Here is a 10,916-nt window from a genome sequence, read left to right on the forward strand (position 1 = left end):
ACCTAGAACAACATATTCAATTCCAAATATACTATCATTAATCCAATGTCAAACCTTCTTCTTTGGTTTTAACAGCATAAGATCCAGTCACTACTACATTTTTTTCTATTACACAACATAATAATAATTCTGCAGCCTGCAGCAAGAATCTCACCAACAAAGCAGAATGTCACTGCACGCTCAGATCCTGTTGTTGGTCTAAGTATATATTCTGCTAAAGCAAAACAAATCGAATTTGGATCAAAAAGAATATTTATATACATTTAAAAAGTGAAATTTCCTCTCACTCAGCTTAGACCTGCAGGCACAGAACTAGTCACACATTTCACTTTTTCCCAAGAAAAAATGTAGACAAGAATATGTCTCTAAGGTTTAGAAAACTTCACAAAGGAACGAAAAATTTGTATTCTGCCCGACTATGTTAGAGATGCACAGCATCACAGGGAGATCAAACTACAGGGCAGAATACTAGAGGGAGGTTAATATAAATTTGCATTCATTGAGAGTATTTTCAGGTTTACAGCAGTTATTTTGTTTCATTCTCATATTTGCCAAGGAGCACCCGAGGAATGAAATGCATACAGCTAGATTAAGGAATATCTAGTTTAATGAATATTCATCAAAATACATTTCATATGGCTAAAGTGCCCATGAATGTGTGTACATACTTCCATAAATGCATGGACACACACATAGAGACATATAGGCAGTTACACCAGAGAGATACCCTCACAGCTCATTTTCAGAGAGAGATTGTATGAGGAGGGAGCAGACCAAACTTGACTGAATGACAGTGTTGTAGCTTGCTGGGGCTCACCTAGAACTCTGGACCACTGTTCTAAAGAAATGCTCTTATCCCTCTCACAGGCTTCGAGTCATTAAATAATACTCCAAATCAGTTATTAAAAAAAAAGTGAAATGCTATGTCCGCATATTGCAATTCACCAGAATAATTACTGTACTATGTTTCACTTTGTTCAAAATTTCTCTTACTATGTGTTAGGACCATGAGACACTCAGGAGTCCTGAATCGGGTATTTGCTTGATAGATACAGCTTAGTGACTGATGATGATCAAGAGTGCGGAAGGAAGAATAATTTCTGGAAACTGGCACCCTGTTAGATAGGTATGAACAAGTAGAGCAGACAGGAAAAAGTTGAGTGCAGTGTGATGGTGATTGTAAGCATATTGGTAAATAATATTTTTGTTCAAGCAGATCAAATGAAAAGCATATAATGATAGGGGAAGAAAAAAAAAAACAACAGAGTTGTGGGTAGCCTCTGCAGAAAAGTCAAAACGTGGGCTGCAAAACAAAGATATTCTGAGACATATGCCTTACTTCTCTGAGTAAGCTTATGTATATAGCATAAAGTCAAAATGGATAAACCTGTATATCCATCTATCCACCATGAGCTACCTGGTACAGATGGAGACTGGGACTGTTTGCTGTGCTGCCACACTAATACTCTTCAGACGCATTACATTCACTAAATTCTTTTCTAATAAGGCAAGACAGCAGAGTTCTTTTCTCTTGACATTTGTGAAGCTTGCAAAGTGGAAACAATCAGTACTTTGTCAACACTTGACATTTAGTCTGACCTTTTTTTCATAATTATATTAGAAGGCTAGACTAGACCACAGAACATTTGGAAACCAGCTGGATTTATAAACAGCAAAGTATACTTAGGTCCACTATACTCAACAGAACCAGTTCAGACTGAATTCAAACCTTAGTAGAGATATTCACAAAATTGCAGCACTGGAAGGCAGTTTTTTTTTAAGGAAATGGACCCAAGGTCTTTGCATAAAGTATAGGTACAAACATAATCTTTTCACCACTACCTTCACAGACTGACTTTTCTATCTGAACTACAATCTTAAAGAGAAAGAACAGTCTTCTGAAAGCTTCACCTAAAATCTCCAAGATCTTTTCTAGGTGGTACACCTCTCCCATGTTACATGCAGCTACGACTGCACTAGAGACAAAATTATTTAGGGTGGCTGATTATTACATTATTCATGCATGTATTTTACTTATTTGATAATTCTGTTATATTTGGAGGTCCCCTGCAAAACATGCTCAAATGGAAATATGCCCAATAGCTTCACTATATCCAGGAACTGATTACATCTGCTTGCAGAGGAACAACTTTTCATATCTTCTTTATTTTGTTATAGGACATGTTTGGACACCCCAATGCAGGTATCAACCCTCTCTATGTAACAGGTTTTCACTGCATTTCAAAGCAGAACAGTAGTTGAATAATCTCAGCCCTCTACAGCATTACTGTTAACCTTGCCAATAGCTATGTCTGTGGAACCACAGCTTTCCAGCACTTGTTGATTAGGAGAGGTTCTCCCCTGCTCTATTAAAAAAGCACAGCCTGAAGTAAAGGAAGAGAAAGATGACTTGTACTGGAAATATGGGTTTCTTCAAGTACAGGAAGAGCTATGCCACAAAGAAGTATTTTATCAAAACAATCATTCTGATGCATGAGAAATAGTGCTATTGCAGTCCAGAGGCTATGAAAGAAGGTATTCTGCTGTACCTGCTGTGAACAAGGCCCCTACTTTAATTATGTCTGAAGTTTGGTGGCAAATATCCAATCCCCAAGTGAAGGAAAGAAAAAGAGCTGGTATTTTTTTTTCTATTCATTTTGTTGGCTGATTATTCTGAGTCTTTGACACTTTGACCTTTTGTTCTCTATGAATGTGCCCTGGGTATACCTATAGGGTCAGCTGAAACTGACTGAGAGCAGTTAAGTCTGGCTTTCTGCAGTTCTTTAAACACTCTCCACAATGCCCAGTGTCTACCTCACTCCCTCCCTCTCTTCTAGCACCAAGGGACAGACGCCAGTCCTTTCCATTGAATATATTAAAAATGCAAAGGGTTTATTTCATAACTACCTTCTATGAGACCTACTGCATACATCAAAGCAATGTGGGCCAGTGAGGGATCCAGAAACAAACACTGCCAGACAGTCATGATAATAAAAAGGGCTTAGATACCAGTATGAAATTGTTGGCCTGTGCACAAACAAGACTGAGTTGTTCCTCTAAGGAACTGCTCTACTTAAATGGAATCTCCAGACAGGTTTTGGGGACAGATAGCTCATAAATGACTTCATAAAGCATAACAGAAGGAATAAAAAGAAAGGACAATTCAGAATAAAGTACTTCAGAACACATCCTTTCAGAAGCCTAATTGCACAGAAAGTATTTGATCCTAAACATCAGTTGTTCATTATATATTTGATATACTGCTAAATTACAACTGCCCTAATTGAAGCTGAAAGGAGATGCTCTGGCAAAATCTAGCTAAAAGATTGAAAAGTAGGAGTGTGGAAAAGCTTAGAAGAACATCTTTGCTACTGATGTCCACCTTTTTCTTGCATTAAAATATACTGGGGAGCTTGAAAAAGAGTTTCTAAATCAGCATCTGACTTGCATGGCAAGAATTAGGCCATAAAAATAACTTGTTAATACTGCCCTTGAAGCTGTGATAAGCAGTATCAATTCGGCAGGACTTCTCTTATATCTGTGTCAATGACAGAAAATGCACCATGTTTCGTAACACATAAGCAGCAGAAGTGCTAAGCATATGCATAAGTCTTTTCAGGCCTATGAACCATTGTACTCACTCCTTTTCCTTCTCTATTCACACTCCCTCCATTTGTATTTTCTCCCCCTGCTGTTACAGTTTCCAGGTATTTCAGCGTCCCTTTCATCCGTCACATCCAGGGCATTCAAAGGTGTCATATGCTTCCTCTAAAATTACTTTACAATTTAAAATTACTTTCACAATGAAAAGAGTTGAGCAGTTACAGCAACGCCACTGCTACTGATTCAATGCAATTTAGCTTTGTTTTGTAAATAAACACCTATCACCTATTCTGATAAGAGCCCCACAAATAAATACATTACTATGTTAGGTTATGTGCCAGTACACTTCAAAAACAACAGTTCAGTGGGAGAAATTCATTCCTTTCCCAGTTGCTGAACCACAGACACAGTAACTGACTTTCAGATGTAACCGAAATGATCCAATTTCTTTCTTGGTCCAATAAAAGTTATACTGTTGAAAGCCTTGTGGGAAAGCTGAGATGGAAATTCACAAACAACCTTTAGGTTACCGGCCTGATCAGGCACTCTTCTGTCGCAGAAAATAAAGAAGGAATTGCTAGGTTTGATTCATAAGCATTGTGAAGAACAGCTTCCTAATTCATTATAAATGGCAAATCGGTGAGGCACTGAGTGATTTTTTTCTCAGTAATAGATTAAGGATCAAGAACAAATTAAACTAAAAATAAATTAATAAATAAAGATAGGAAAAAAGACCTGACAAATGGTACTTAGTGTAGAGATCAAGATTTACATTAAAATGGGCGGAAAGTATAAATACTATCCTGGATAGTTCTCTGTGGAAAAATACTGAAATCACTGGGCAGGTAAGAATGACCTAGCGTCCAGTGTGTAGCCTGTCCAAACAAGGTTAGTGTTGTGCCCAGTCTAGTCAGAAAGGGGACTTGAATCATTCTGTTTGTTAGCTTTAAATAACCATGACATTTGGTATTCAACAATTGAGGAAAATACTCTTCATTTAAAACTGTTTACAATTTAAAAACAGGTTATTTGAAATCAAATTGTTGGCATTTGATCTGTGGAAAAATGTCTCAGTGTTGGGTTTTCATCCACCCTGTAAATCTATCTTCATCTATCCTGCAATAAAACCATGTAATTCAACTGTCAATCATTTAGGAAGGTGGTATGGATCTATTACCAGACTTCCTCCTCAGAGGCCACCACATATTGCTTTCTCTTCTGCTGTGGGTTTTTTCCTGGTGCATACCCTATGGGTAGATGTTCCAAGAGAACTGCTGTATTTCTTTAACTAAAATTAAAAAAAAAAAAAAATCTGTGAAGGCAAGTAATGATGAGAAAAAAACACACACAAGTTTTTCTACATCTGCTTTGTTACACATGGTAACCAGGGAAATGAAAATACCCATGGTCCTTGGTTCTGCTACACATAACTAAGTGCTTCTGCCTTATACACTGAATGGTTTCATTTTATTTTTTTAAGAGACTGAAAATAAACATGATCTCTATGCACAGTTTCCTCTGTTTTCAGGAACTATGACCTTTGACTTCTGTAAATCTATTTAAAGCTAATGTCTAAAGTCGTGTTGTTCCAAGGATGTACAAAATACACCCAAGATTTCTCTAACAATAGATCTTTTTTTCTGCGCTTTCCTTTGTCAATTCTATTTCTTTAACCAAAAGAGTTGCATATCCTCTGGTAACTATCTAATGGGTTATTTGTTTCTATTATAAACAAATACTCATTTGTATCTCATATTAACCTTGAAAGCAGGTGAAGACAGTTACGATTTACTGTCACCCACATAAATATGTGCAGTAGCATTGCAATCAAGAGTTATTAGTACAAAAACTCACTTGGTGCCACAATAGGCATTCATCTCTGAAAGCAACTCCATTAAAATAATCCAGATATGAAGTGTGTGCTACTGCAGGTAGCAGGGTTTCCACCACCCACAGTCTATCATAAACTTAAATTGTTCAAAAAAATAATTTCTCTTCAACAAGAACTATCACCATTGCAATGGTTTGGATACACCATCATATCATATGGGAAAAGGCCACAAAACCATAACCAAAGACAGTAACTTAATTAAACCACGAGTTGGATCAAAATTAAGACAGCACTGGAGGAGAACATACACAGTACATAACATGGGGAAAAACAGTAGACAGCAATCCATAAAGATTGGAAACTGGAAGTTCAGCACAGTGCAGAAAACTGTTGAAGAAAGCTTAAAAATGAATAACAGCAATGTTAAGGACAGCAAGTGTTTCTGAATAAATCAGTAACAACTACAATAAAAAATCTTAGTACTGAGATCAGAGTCCACCATAGCTAGCAATGGTTAAAATGTTAACATCAAAGCAGAAACAGAACCCTCAAAGCTGGGGAAAAAGCGGGGTGGAAGAAAACAGCACTGGATGAAATTTATGGTCAAGGAAGATGCTAAGTCGTATCTGCTACATATAAACACATTAAAAGCAACTGACTCTTAGTTCGTTGAATAGACACCAGGTCTGATGAAGTAAATTTTAATAAATCTTTTAATAACGTGGAAATTCAAGAAGACGGGAAGAATGCTAATGATTTGCCAGTACCCACAAAGGGCAAGCTGGATGACCCAGGTAATTACAGGCTGGTTAGTATGACATGCATTTTAGGCAAAATAATGGAAAACCAATAGGGGATTGAATTGATAAAGAACTCACAGATCAGAACTTAATTGCTGCCAGTCAACACGTTTTAATGGAAAGTAGATCTTGTCAAATATATTTTATCCAAATCAATCTTTTGAGGAGATTATATATTTCATTAATGGAGGCAAACTGCACAGATGCAGTGATCTTGGACTCCTGTAAGACATGCAGTTCTGATTTCTTTAGCACTATCCATGAGACATATCAATGGACTATTTCTCAATGGAGAATAATCACTAAATTGAAATTTCCTGGGAAAGTTCTGATAAATTGGTATTAGATACAGTGCAATTCAACATTTTCATGGATGATATATAAACAGTAATTATTACTGATCTAGGTAGGGGACTTTCAAAGAGATACATATACAGATCACAACAGAGCTTTTGCAGTGGGAGATTAGATCCTTAAAAGCAGGATAGAAAGGTATTTAGATATCAGAGAAATTAATTTAAATTGAGCTTGAAGTTTTGGTGAATCTACAGAAAGAATCCTTAAGCGTGCAAACATGGGAGTAGAAGTGTTTTTTAACCTCTAGACTAGAGCTCATTAAACCAGCAAGGAATATTTACCCACGGTTTTGATGTTCACTTTCTAAAAATAAGATTGGAAAACTAGAACAATTAAAGGGGGAAAGCTACAAAAATGAAGGCTGGAAAAAATTCCTTACACTGAAATTAGCTTGACTTAAAAATCTCACTACGTTCATTTCAGCTGATAGTACGTGAGAAGAATCATGATGTGTAAATACCTTCAAGAAGAGAAGACACCAAACACTAAAGGACTCTTAAATTTAAAAAAATAACGTTTCAAGATCCCATGGCTGGAAGCTGGACACATTTAAATAGAAATAAAGTACATTAATGTAATTATTTACTCCTGGCTGGAAAAAATAAGAGGGGGAAGGTGCAGGTGGAGGGAGAGAGGTCATAGATCCTCCATCTCTGTGTATCTTCAAATCAAAGTTGGTCTTTTCCAGAAGACACACTTTAGTCAAACATAACAAATAGAGTTCAATACAGAATCAACTGTCAGAAGTTAGCGACAGATAATCTTTCAGTCTTTCTTGTATTAGGTTACATAAGCCTATGAGTGAAACAAAACTGTGTTTCCAAGCCAGTTAGAAAATTTTCAGGGGAAATATATAAGAAACTTAAATAGTAGATCTGAATCTCAGAAAGCTGGCTTATCGCTACTTCACTGAGATGTAAACTAATGGCCACTGACAATGCTTTCCTAATGACTGGCTGGAGAAAAGCTCCTACTCTGCTGCTCCTCAGAGACTTTGCAGCTCATCTCAGTTTCACATCCTTTCTTATTCATACACTATATCACATTCTGCTATGACAAAACTTAATTCTGTGTAATGTTCAGATTCAACTTTCCTTTAGCTCGCACTGGGCAGGCACTGGACCCACTGAAGCCAACCAGTTCAAACAAATTGAGCTTGTAAATAGTAGCTCATAGTCTCTGATTACGCTATTGCCCCCTTTTCTTTACAAGATCCTTTTATAAGACAGTTCTACGTTCCCTTCTGTCTAGGTGCTACCATAGATTATGCCACTTCCCATAAGGACCTGCAGGATGTACTGCTGAACAGGTCAGTTCCAAAAGACTATCCAAACACTGCCTCCATAGATCAAGTGGAGTACTTCCGTGTAACCTCCTGTCTTCAAGCAGGAAATAAGGACAGAAGGTAGGAGCTTTTAATTAAAAAAAAATCACAAGACCTTTTTAGTACCATCTCTCAGTGCATTTAAGAGGACATTCCCAGCCTTTTCTTCCTACCACTATGAAGATTTTTTGTTTCTCATCATTGGGCAACAGATGTTCAGGAAGGAACTGTTCCTGCCTTACGGGCCTATGCATTTCAGAGGAGATGAACAAAACGGAATAACACAGAGGGGTCTTTTAAAGTGCAAGTCACCAATAAAACAGGAACCTTAAAAACACTTGAGTATAAACATATAAGGCAAAACTCTTACAAACCAATTCAGGCCTGCTCTTCTGTTCAGCAGGGATGGCATGAAAAAGAGATGGTGATAATATGAGAAACAGATGGATTTGGCAATACTGGAGGAGCAGATGGGGAGGATCGGGAACAGGAAGTCTGATGTGGGAGGACAGCTAAGGAAGGCAAGCTGTTTTTTACACACAGAGCTGTGAAAGTGGTGGCAAGCTGTTCAAGGCTGATTCCATAACAGTTAGGAGCTGGTAGAGAAATACAAAAGAAGGAGGGAATGTGATCAAGCTAAGCAAAAGCTCACCAGATGCACTTTGTGTTCATTGGGAAGGCCTCTACTTGGTTTTGGGAAGTGAAAGTAGGAGATGGCTCAACACTCAGGGACATGCAAAAAGAGAATCTGTGGGAATCAATACACGTGGATTTAAAAGAAAATGGTGAACTCATGCTGCAAAAATTACTCATCGTTAGATTTGGGGACAGATGTTTAATTGTTGGAAAGCAGAGGAACTGTATAAGTTCCAATGGAGCTATAGCAACTTATGATTACTAGCGGGTTTAGATCTGTTTCTCATTTACTACCAACATCTCATCAACAAATAGCACACTTTGTATATTAGCAGCTCTAAAGGACTATTATTTTTAGACTGAGAAAGTTATTTTATTTTCAAAATGAGCTAAGTTAGCTGATGTTTCCTCCCTTTCATAATTCTGCTAATACCATTGATATTCATTTCCACTGGCTTTAGCTTAGTAAATATTTGATATTTTATCAAGTATTGTGTCATTCTCAATCTTTTTGCTCAAGTTTATATGGCATGTATTAGTCAAGTGGAGACTGACATATGCATTCGATTTAGACTGAAAAACATAAACCAGAGCAGAGGATGAAGAATTCCATTTATAACCAAGAAAATTGCAAGGAAAATGCAATCAAGAACAATGTTGGCATTCCTCATAATATATGTGTAGTTGCGGTGAGGAGAGGGAATGCAAAGGGGAAAATTTTTCAGAGTAATGGAATAGCAATTTTACAGTGGTTTTTCTGGTCATTCTATTCATGGAGTTTGTTAACTACCTAAAATAAATAAGTACAGAAGATCATTTGCATTTTGAATGATTGTTTTTGCAAACGGTTTTTTTAATAATCAAATAAGTAAGTAGAAAATACATCTAAAAATTAAAAATTAATGCTAGTGAAACATCTTCAAATTGTAAGGCTACTCCATATGATCATCCAAGAGTCCTTCCACTTCAAAAAAAAACCAACAAAATTTGAATATTTCCTCCCTGCACTAGCAGGGTAAACTTTACTTAAAGGTTTTCGTAACCGAAGAAAGCCTTCACCAAAAACTACTACCTGAAATTTCTCCAAAGTTGGCCTAGCTCAACTGTTCATATGCACTCACAAACATGTACGTACAAGAGACTAAATTCTCATCTCTATCCAGCAGCAGTTTCTAAATGGAAAACAGAAATGAGGGATAAGGAGACAGGTGCCTTCTGAATGGACAGTTTTTGTTTTTCTCACCAACTATAACAGGAAGTTTGGTCATTTATTTTCCTCCCCTCACTTTACTGATTAACATCTTACTCTACATCTCTCTATATTGTACAAACACACAATCTAAAAAACACCTACTGTTCAACAATCTAGAGATTGCTTTTTGTCTCCTTTCTTATCCTTACCTTCACCTCTATAACCAAAACAGGCAAAGTTTTCCTTCCTTTTCCCAGTATTTTTATTCTGTCTCCTTTTCTAAATTTCCTGTCAAGTCGACTCCTGTTTTATTTCCTCTCAATGTGCAAAACAGCCCAAGTCTGTGTCTTTGACTGCAGTGAGTTAATCCTGGTAGGCAGCCGAACACCAAAAAGCTGCTCACTGACTCCCCACCTAGTGGGATAAGGAAGAGAACTGGAAGAACAAAAGTGAGAAAACACGTGGTTTGAAATAAAGACAGTCTAATAAGTAAAAGAGAAAAAAAAGACAAAACAAAACAATGTAAACACGTGATGCAAAAAGCCGTCAGTCACCACCAGAGTCATCACCCAGCCAGTCCCCAAACAACAGCAACCCCTGGCAAACTGCCTCCCATTTTTATTGCTGAGTGCAATGTTACACAGTATGGGATATCCCTTTGGTCAGCTGGGGTCAGCTGTTGCTGCTGCATTCCCTCCTATGTTCTTGTCTACTCTCAACATACTCACTGAAAGTGAGGGCAGAGTGAGAAAAAGAGAAAGCTGTGGTGCTGTATAAGCACTGTTCGGCAACTGCTAAAATATCAGTGCATTACCAACACAGTTATGGTCGCAAGTCCAAAACATAGCATCATATGAGTAGCTACGGAGAAAATTAACTCTCAAAAGAACTTAAATTAAAAAATAACTTAAAAATCAATTTTCAAGCCCTCCTCACCTCTCCTACATTGCTCATGATTACTTGAGTTTACTTGTACAAAAATCATCAGTTTTGTTATCCTGATCTCCATTTAAGGTCTTTTACAAGACCCTAGTATGTGCATTTGGGAAGTGAAGTAAGGAATAACCTCTACAGAATCATTAATAAAATGAAAGTAAAGAACACCACACACCACACTTACACAGGTATATATTTCTAATTATGATGATGATTACGACAGCGTTCAGTTATAGT

Source organism: Numida meleagris, chromosome 4 (assembly GCF_002078875.1).
Source record: "Numida meleagris isolate 19003 breed g44 Domestic line chromosome 4, NumMel1.0, whole genome shotgun sequence".
NCBI classification, from domain to species: Eukaryota; Metazoa; Chordata; class Aves; order Galliformes; family Numididae; genus Numida; species Numida meleagris.